The sequence below is a fragment of the Solanum tuberosum genome, unplaced genomic scaffold, assembly GCF_000226075.1.
Source record: "Solanum tuberosum cultivar DM 1-3 516 R44 unplaced genomic scaffold, SolTub_3.0 scf00118, whole genome shotgun sequence".
Lineage (NCBI taxonomy): Eukaryota > Viridiplantae > Streptophyta > Magnoliopsida > Solanales > Solanaceae > Solanum > Solanum tuberosum.
This window is the reverse complement of record NW_006239043.1, coordinates 508,257-518,593: the sequence shown is the minus strand read 5'-3', so window position 1 is coordinate 518,593 and position 10,337 is coordinate 508,257. Positions and strand designations below refer to the sequence as shown.

Below are 10,337 nucleotides of genomic sequence, written 5' to 3'. Positions count from 1 at the left end.
TTTCTTATTCAGTCAAAAATCCTTCGAAAACGGTCTCATCTCTGTCTTTTAATACTACTTATGTTGTAATATTTTAATAATTGTAGCCAAATATGTATGGCTTCATGAATAAAAAAATTTCTTGTTCAGTCTAATTAAGATCCTTCAAAAACAGTCTCATCTATGTCTTCTCACATATAGGAATAAAGTTCGCGTACAGTACTTTATCTGCTCAGACCCTACTTATGGGATTACGCTGAGTTTATATATTTATTATTGTCGTCGTCATAAATAAAAATCCTTTCCCTCTACTTATATAAATGTTGTGCCCCCTCTTAATTTCTTCTTCAAATTAAAGAGATCCATTGCAATATATTGGTCATTTTATTCTTGTATGTGTTTTATTTGACATTGCATCTTCATTTCCCTTATTTCTTTCTTGAGTTTAACTTTTATCCATTAATCGATATTTTATTTTTTTAAAACATACAAGCAAGCCATCTAAAGGATATCTACATGCAATTATTATTGATAATAATTCTATGTAGAATTTTTTAAACCACCCAAGCAGGGTAGAATTTATTCGAACTTTTCGATCATTTAATATGTCATTAAATATGATTATCATGATACACTTGTTTTTATCAAAAAGCACCAGTGGTCTAGTGGTAGAATAGTACCCTGCCACGGTACAGACCCGGGTTCGATTCCCGGCTGGTGCATCTACTTTTTTCCTTTTTTTTATAAGTTTCGATTGATAATTTTTTGTTAGAATCAATAAAATATAATTTTTATTACTTTATTAGCGTAGTATTGTCTTTATTTAGTATTTTGTTTCCAGATTGTTAGTGTTTGTAAATTCATGTATTCTTGAAAATTTTGGAGATTGAATGTTAATACGATGAAGGGGTGTCATCTGACACAACTTTATACAAAGCGAACTCTTAAATCGATAGTTCTTATTCCAGACTCTCTTACGTATTAAATTGTAATAGTAGATCGACTGTGTTGGCATAAAATAATGCATATGTTACTATCTGTATTATAAATACAATTTAAAAAAACATGATTATTTCTTTCCTTATACAAAAGGTTTTGTTTTTGGTAGCAAGTTTGCATCTAAAACATTTTTAAATCAATACTTATACTAAATTTTACACACTTTCTGCAAATAAATAGTGGATAATATTATTATATTAAAGACCCCTTGATTTAAATTCTTATCCCAAAAAAATAAAAATAAAAACTTTGTATATTGCTTCAATATAATAAATATGGTTGATTAAAACCATTTAAGGCTGGATTTTTAGTATACTCTTTTATTGAAATCGATGGTTGTGTTGTACTTGTCAGCCTAATGTGGGTGCGGGGACTATATATAGTGTATGGTAGGGCACTTTAATGGTACGTGAGACGGGTAAAAAAAATTCATTTATAATTAGAGATCTCGAATTCGATCCATAATATTACCAAAAACAAGAATTTCCAATTAATGTTATCGTCAAAATACTATTAGAAATATGAAATTAATTTTTCCGATGAGAAGTCTGTCGGAAACATTTCCGACAAGACAAAATATTCTTAATAGTGTGGGTATTAAAAAGAAAATTTTAGTTAGAAGCGCATTCTCTTTAATGGATTTTATGTAAATCGAAACTGAATTAATTGAGACCCTATTATAAATATATAAAAAATCAGATGATGAATTAAAAGAAAATATATAGCCAAGTGGTGAAGGGGGTCATGAGATGCATATATGAGACTTTTCAATGTTTACTAGAGATTTCAAGTTCAAGCGATGACACTACTAAAAAATGTGTTTTAATGAACGCTCTTGTCATAACATCGATAAAATTTTCAACTAATACATCAGTCGAAAACGTTATTTGATAAGCTAAATTTCGACAGAATCTTCCTAAACATTGGTAAAAATTGAGTCATCTTTAACAATTTTTACACGATACTGAAAAATAGGAGTGTCAAAAATGAACCCAAACATAGATAACCCGCCCAACCCGTCCAGAATTTTAAAGGTTGGGCTCAAGATAATTTAAATTAGGTTCAATCTCAACTCATTTAGGCCTAACCTATTTTAAGAGAATCCTCAATTGAGCACAATTTAATCTCCAATTTCAACCCGTTTTAAAACTCTTTATTAAGATATGTTCTTATATTGAAGGTATGAATTATTTTAGAGAAAATACATAAATTCCCCCCCCCCCCCCCCCCCCCCCCCCCCCCCCCCTTACTTTAGCACTTTAACTATACGGGTGTTTGTTTATCCCCTAATTTAATTTGAAGTGACTTTAATTATCCCTTAAAGGGTGACGTGGCAAAATTTGTATCACCAACTTTCTATAAGCGCGTGAGACAGAAAAAAAACAAAAGGCTAACACATGTCATCTTTTTATTGGACGACATATTTAATAACTTATTTTACTAATTTTTAAACATTTTATTTTTCAATTAACTTCTCTTCTCTGTAGTTTTTTTTTTTTTTGGTCATCTTCCTCTTCCTTTCTTTTCTTTTCTCAAGACTCTTTCTCTTTCTTATTCTTTTCATTCAGTTCAAGGTAAACATTTACTCATTTATTCCCAACTGTAACTTTTTCCACATTTTTTCTTCTTCTTTTCTTTTCTGTTTTTAATTGGTTTTTTTTCTGTTTTTCTTTGACAAATTTTTTTGGTGTTTGATTCATTGACACCATTTTCGATATAAAAAAAGATTATTAGATCTATGAGTTTAAAGAGTTATCAAAAAAAAAAAATCCGATTTCCACTAAAAAAAAATCAAAGATATTGTTGGCAAAAAATTGATTGTGGAGATTTCGTCCAATTCATTGAATTTTCCAGGAAGGTGGTATGATGTAACTAAAAACTGAACTGGAAATGCAATTGAAATTTGAATTATAATTTGTAGATTGAGGGGTAAATTCATCGATGGGTTTAGTTTTTGGATCAATTTTAGATATAATCATGGTGGGTGTAGGAGTTGTTGGTTTAATGTGGAAATTGATGTCTACAAATGGAATATTGAATCCTATTTTCTTACGAAAAAAAAAGAAAATTGGAGATTTTTTTTTTATTTTTTACATAAAGAGAAAATTATTATATAATGGAAGAAGAAAAGTTGAAGAAAATTTCACTATAAAAAGAAGAGTTGTTGTTGAGAAGGTGACACATTGGGAAAGACAATTAGTGATGAAATTTTTATTATTATGGAGATTTAAGTAATTAATTAGAAATTTAGTTAATATACGCGTGGACGAATAAAAACGCGTGTGACTCAACAACACCCAGCCTTCAACTGGGCTAGTGATGGGAGGGTTGAAAAAAAACACTTAAAAGATGTTAAGGGGGGTATTTAAACACCCGTATAGTTAAAGTGCTAAAGTAAGTTATGTGGACAAGTTCAGGGGGGATTTTGTGTCTTTTCCCTTATCTATTTAATAACTTTTAGGATTTATCTATCCATTTGTTTTTTTTTTTTTTAAAATAAATCTTGAGTTGAAATTCAAATTGTGATTATAAAAGTTAAATATCACTATTTTAAAATTATTGAGATTAAGCGGGTCAAATTGGGCGGGTCAAGACCCAACCCATTTTTTAGCCCATTTGAGCCCAAAGTAAATTTGGGCGGATCAAGACCCAACCCGATTTCTATTTCAACCCATTTTAATATCTCTAATTTCAACCCAACACGCCAATTTGACACCCCTACTAAAAATATTATGATAAAAATGGAATCATCGTCTTTAATGATATTTACAGGACACGACTTCAAGATCATGACTCCAATACTGATATCGAAGACCGAATGACAAACTAAAAAAAAAGGTAAGGGTGTGGGGGTGGGGGGTCCTCATTTGCTTTATTACTCCTATCTTTTATTACTACCTTTTTGGGATAATAAGAAGCATGCACTGTAAAGCTCTCTTGGCAGACAATACTGAAAATTCCTCTAAAGTCCATATTTTGTTCCCTTATTGCGCCAGCTTTTTAATTTATTTAATTTTTCAAAAAAGGAAAAGATAATAGATAAATAAAATTTCTTTTTTAGTTTTTCAAAAATAAATTTAGGGAAAAAAGGTTTCCATATTTTTTTCCAAGTTCAGAAACAAGAGTAGTAGAAAACTTATTTATTTTTAATGATAACTATGTTTGTTCAAATAACAAATCATTTAAAAACTTAATCTATTATGATAAAAATATGTTTTATATATAATTATGTCTTATTAATATATATGTAAAAAAAAAGATATTTCTAACTTAAGAAAGAATTATCGATGTAAATAAATACATAAAATTTTGATTGTTTTTAAAAAAAATAATGGAAAGTTGGAAATAAGGTTTGGTAAATGTGAAATTTATATTTCTTGCTTTAAGTATTTTTTTTTACTTTATTTTTTTGTCACAAAGTATGGTGTCAAAACTAACAAGTGTCACTCTTAATACTCCTAGAAGAATGTTTAATTTTTTTTAATTATCAATATTTAATTTGATCCTTTACTAATAATTTACACTTGGAGGTTGAGTTTTTATATTTTTTTAACTAATTGGTTTTTTAAATTTTGAAATGTCAATTTTATTCATATGTGGTGTGCAACCGGCCAAGCCGTCCACTTCATTTGGAGTTTTATATTATTTAAATTCCTAATCATATGAAAGCTTTGTGAGAATTATCTTAATTTTTATAATTTAAATTTAAAGTATTAGTAAGATAACTGTTTATTTTTATTGACTTGTGTATGATGTAAAGGTGTTGGTCTTTTCTTTTTCAATCCTAGGATGATGTATATTTTAGGTATTTAGTATTTAAACTTTACGAATTCGATTAATTTGAATTTAGCGGAATAGATTCATCGAAGGAGTAAAGAGTTCCCTAATATATATTTTATTCTAAAAGTTTTAAATTCAAACTTATTTATTATAGAAGAATTTCAACTATCGTACTATATTTCTCTCTAATCAATAGATACATAATTATCATTTCATCGTAGTAAATTGGTCATTAGATTTGGTGAAAATATTTGGTGGCGGTAAAGTTTTATCGTATTGTCATTGTGGTGTACGTAACGAAGAAATCAGAATTTAAAGTTATGAATTTGAAACTCTATTGGTTTAAAGTTATCGAGTTCTAAATTTATAATTTGTACATAATTAATGAATTTTTTAAAATATAAATACATAATTTGAATCAAAATTATTATATTAGCTGAATTCATAACTGAAGGTTAGCTCCGCTCTTGAATTTATGTGTCAATTGTATATTTATTAATATTCACTTGTTACATATCGATAACTACAATCTATTACAACTAGGCGGATAATTTTGGGATTCCTTTGTGCTAAGTGAAAAGCTCATGGGTAATTTTTTTTATTTTTCATCTTGGTATTCGATAACATATTAAAATCCAACTAAATTTGAATTTGCACCAGAAAGTCATATATTAGGGGTACATCACTCCCTAACAAAGACGACTCTGAACTCAAGGAAACTTGAACCTGAAACTTCTTGATTAACGATAAATGAGTACTTATCACTCTACTACAACCCTCATCGGTGGATAAAAGTTTTAGTTTGACCAGTTGGAATGATTGGAAAAAAGTTTAGTCAAACTTATTCAGTTGTCAAAGGATCTCTTTTATTTAAATTAAGCTCTACTTTTCATGGATCAAAGTTTTAACTTCAAGTCAATTGATTTTACTTTCCTTTTTGTCTTAGTTGAATATTCATACTAAAGTTTGATAAATATAGATTTGTGTATTATTGAGCTTATTTAAAAGGTTATATTTTTAATATAATATTTTTTATATTCAGAGTTTGAATTTGAAATTCTTACGTAATAAAGGTGAAGAAATCTCAATCATCCTATGACAATTCTAATAAGTCAATTTACTTTACTTGAAATTACATAAAGGAAATAACTTTAATTTTAGTTTACTAATACACCACCTTTAATTTAAAGTTCCCAAGGAGTTCTTGATTATCTTTTCTTCAATCATGTGCAATATAATAGTAAAGGATTATATGTATCGAGTATTTATATCAAGCAAATCAATAATGCAAAGTTTGTATTTTTGTACGTATATATTTTTTAACACTTATCGAAATTAAATAATATGCATTTTCAGTTAGATTTATTGATCTTAAGTTTTAATTATTTAATCAAAAACAACTATAAACGTTGGTGCATATAAATATTTTATTGTAACCTTTAGTTTTTGTCAAAATATTTTGTATGTTTGTTTGATTTTAAAAAATATGTAATATTGATCTTGTTCTCTTTCGACGAATATTTACCATCTTTAATAATAACTTTAAAAAGAATAATTGGTTGTACAATCATAATTATAGCAAAAATAATTCTATGCAAATTCTTTCATTTTTTTTGTTTGGAGTATAATCATTTGGTATCTGACTTTTACTAACCTAATTACTTCATATATGTGCCTCGCAACACTAATAAAGGAAACACACTTACTATCATGTGTTTTTTATTTCCACAACTCGAGACCTTCATCCATTCTGTCATACTCCTTTATGATCTTTAAGATCTTCTTTTCATCACAAAATTAGCCCCTCATCCAAATTTACGATTTCAATATTTTTGATATAATAAAAACAATAATCTGAATAAATGATATCCTTATAAAGGTTACACTATATTATCAAAAGTTGCAATTATACCCAAAAGTGATTAGAAAATAATTTATATCTATGATTTTGTAATGTTTTTAATATCTTATTTAAAAGTCTTTTTCTTTAAAATCTATATAGATGGGCAAGGACGAAAAGTCGGTTGGATATCCGTTAATGGAGACCAACCACTTTTGGCCTACTCCCAGGTGTCTTCCAAAAATATTATATACAAAATCCAGTCAATTATGTATAGTTAATTTATTTCTAACTTATAAATGAGTTGTATTTTCTTGAATGTAGAATGTACAAATTCAAAATCTCAAATCGGCCTTTAGAAAGTTTTGAGCAACTCCATGAGTCGATTTGAGACGGAAAAAAAATCTTGCAACAATAAATAAGATTAGAAATATGATTGTTCAGTGGATATTAATATGTAGTTCTGATGATATATGAAATAATCTAAACAATCACATTAAAAATCTTACTAATGAACAAATTTAATCGATGAGGAATAAAACTATTCTCTAATATTGTGTATTTCGATTCCAATCCAACTATGAAAAAAAGAAAAAAGGAAGAAAAAAAAGTACCAACATTAAACAAAATTCACATGAAAGCACCATGTGGAAGACCAATTTATTTAATTTTTGGAGTGAAGAAAAAGCATGTTTGTGACATTGATAGAGTTCCTATTTCATTTTAGGGAAAAAGAGAAAATGACATAAACCAGCCATGTTTTTGTGTTTTTTTTTTTCCAATCAATTTTCATAAATCAAATCCAGAACATATTTTGAAAATTTGAATTTTCAGATGATTTTTGTTTAATTATATTATATTTATGTCTTTTTTTTCTTTTTAACAAATATATTTAAGTATGTGCGGTCAGTAATCCAAAGCAATGAGCTGATTGATGTTAATATATCACACATCATATTGGAGCGATATGAAATGGAGATTTGTATCCGGTATTTTGTATGATGAAAATGTGTCATCAAGACTTAAAGGTAAGTTCTATAGAGTGGTGGTTAGACCAACTATGTTGTATGAGAAGGAGTATTGGTCTAGCAAAACTGAGAATTATGAGATGAATGTGTGGGCATATCAGGAGAGATAAGATTTGGAATGACAAGATGAGAGCGACTATGTGAAAAAAGGAGACTGTGATGGTTCAAACATGTGCAGATGCCGTAGTAAGGAAGTGAAGGCTGACCATGGTGGCCCTGAAGAAATGGAGAGGTAGACCTAAAAAGTCGTGGTGTTTAAGTAGGATATGACTCTACTTCAATTTACCGATAACACGTCCCTTGATTGACGAGTGTGAAGGTTGAATATCAAGAGAGGATTAGTAAGTTGTCGAGCGTATATCTTTATCATATCATGAGTATTAATATTATTTTTACTTTTGCTTATTCATTAATCTTTGGTATTTTACCTGATTGTTTTTAGTATTATTTTCATATTTGCTTAATCATTGATCTTGAGTATTACTTGATTGTTTCTTTCACTTCGTTTATCTTATTATTTTGTTATTGTTACTTTTTTTCCATCTCTTCTACTGTCGATGATCAATTGAAAACAATCTTCATATCCTCATAAGGTAATATATATATGTACACTTTATCCTCTTTAGATTTTATTTATGAAATTATATTGAATATATTAGGGATAAGGGTCTGAAAAATACCCCAACTTTGGTCGGATTTGCTGTTGCGATACTAAACTTTCATGAGGACCTATTACCCCCTAGACTATTTAATACCGTATTTTTTACCCCCTGAACTATTTAATAGTGTATTTTAAAGGTATATATGTGTCCACGTGGACACATTACTATTTATAATTTTGCATTATTTTTTATGTCCACGTGGGCAAATATATATGTTTAAAATACGGTATTAAATAGTCTAGGGGGTAATAGGTCCTCATGAAAGTTTAGTATCGCAACAACAAATCCGACCAAAGTTGGAGTATTTTTCAGACCCTTATCCCTAATATATTCAATATAATTTCATAAATAAAATCTAAAGAGGATAAAGTGTACATATATATATTACCTTATGAGGATATGAAGATTGTTTTCAATTGATCATCGACAGTAGAAGAGATGGAAAAAAAGTAACAATAACAAAATAATAAGATAAACGAAGTGAAAGAAACAATCAAGTAATACTCAAGATCAATGATTAAGCAAATATGAAAATAATACTAAAAACAATCAGGTAAAATACCAAAGATTAATGAATAAGCAAAAGTAAAAATAATATTAATACTCATGATATGATAAAGATATACGCTCGACAACTTACTAATCCTCTCTTGATATTCAACCTTCACACTCGTCAATCAAGGGACGTGTTATCGGTAAATTGAAGTAGAGTCATATCCTACTTAAACACCACGACTTTTTAGGTCTACCTCTCCATTTCTTCAGGGCCACCATGGTCAGCCTTCACTTCCTTACTACGGCATCTGCACATGTTTGAACCATCACAGTCTCCTTTTTTCACATAGTCGCTCTCATCTTGTCATTCCAAATCTTATCTCTCCTGATATGCCCACACATTCATCTCATAATTCTCAGTTTTGCTAGACCAATACTCATTATTATTATTATTGTGATAATATATTTACTAGATTTAAAAGAGAGTATAAGAAAGAAATTGGAAAAAACCTTGAAGGATGTTGCTGACCTAATTACTCCAACTAGGAATTATAATTCTTGAATTGATCTTAATAAAGAAATTCAAATATTATTTTCCTCATTTGATTTTTTTTTCCCTTTAAAATCATGCCAAGCCAGGAAGACTATTTTTTAAAAATGTTTAGTTTAAATTTGATTTTTGAGTGAGAAGACAATTCAAAATTGCATTTGACTTCACAATGTTGAACATAATTTTTGACTAGACCATATAATGATTTTTATTTTCTTAATATAACTTTTCTTGAAAAATGTTCTATGACAAAAAAAGGGAAGAAATATATTGTTGAATAAAGTTATTTCATACTTATATTCACGTAATAAATAAGTATTTAGAAAAATAGTACTTAAGACGTACATAAGCTTATCAGAACATTATCTTAGACACAAGCATTTTGTGTTAATGCAGATTTCGAGAAGGATCACACTCAAGATATGTCACGTAGATAATTTACTTTAACACAAACATCAATAAATGATTTTGTGATTTTAATCCATTATTTATACGCCACACAAATATAATTTCTTCGTTGCTCCAAAATCCATTTTCAGAATTCGGAAAAGGGCCACATCCTTTGTCCCAAAAGAATATAATATAGACAATCTGCTCTGTCGCAAATATCAATGATTGATTTCACGACTCGAATCTATGACTTATAGGTCATATGAATATAGCTTCAACATATTAATTTAAACGAATAACAACACACAAAAAATCACCAACAACAGAACAAGAAGTGTAACTATCTATGCTTCGTCGTATTTCCTTCATGCTCAAGAAAATAGTCCTACACCAAGAAGTGTAATGTAGTCAACGTAATCTCGACAAAAATATTTCGCTAATGTTATGACTCAGATAAGACTAATATAAATTACGTGATGACAACTTTACCATTTCTCCAAAGTTTCGATTAAACCCTATTTTACCAAAAAAAAAAAAAAAACTAGAAAAAGAAAGTAGCCAAAAAAGAAAACAAGAATGACCGTGCCTCCCTTCTTCATCTGTCAAAAGGCTCA

General features: G+C 28.6%; 1 non-coding gene across 1 annotated transcript; it reads left to right on the top strand.

The window, feature by feature from the left end:
* Positions 1-630: 630 nt before the first annotated feature.
* On the top strand, positions 631-701 carry TRNAG-GCC (transfer RNA glycine (anticodon GCC)). The gene has a single exon. It is a non-coding gene; the product is annotated as a tRNA-Gly (tRNA).
* Positions 702-10,337: the final 9,636 nt, after the last annotated feature.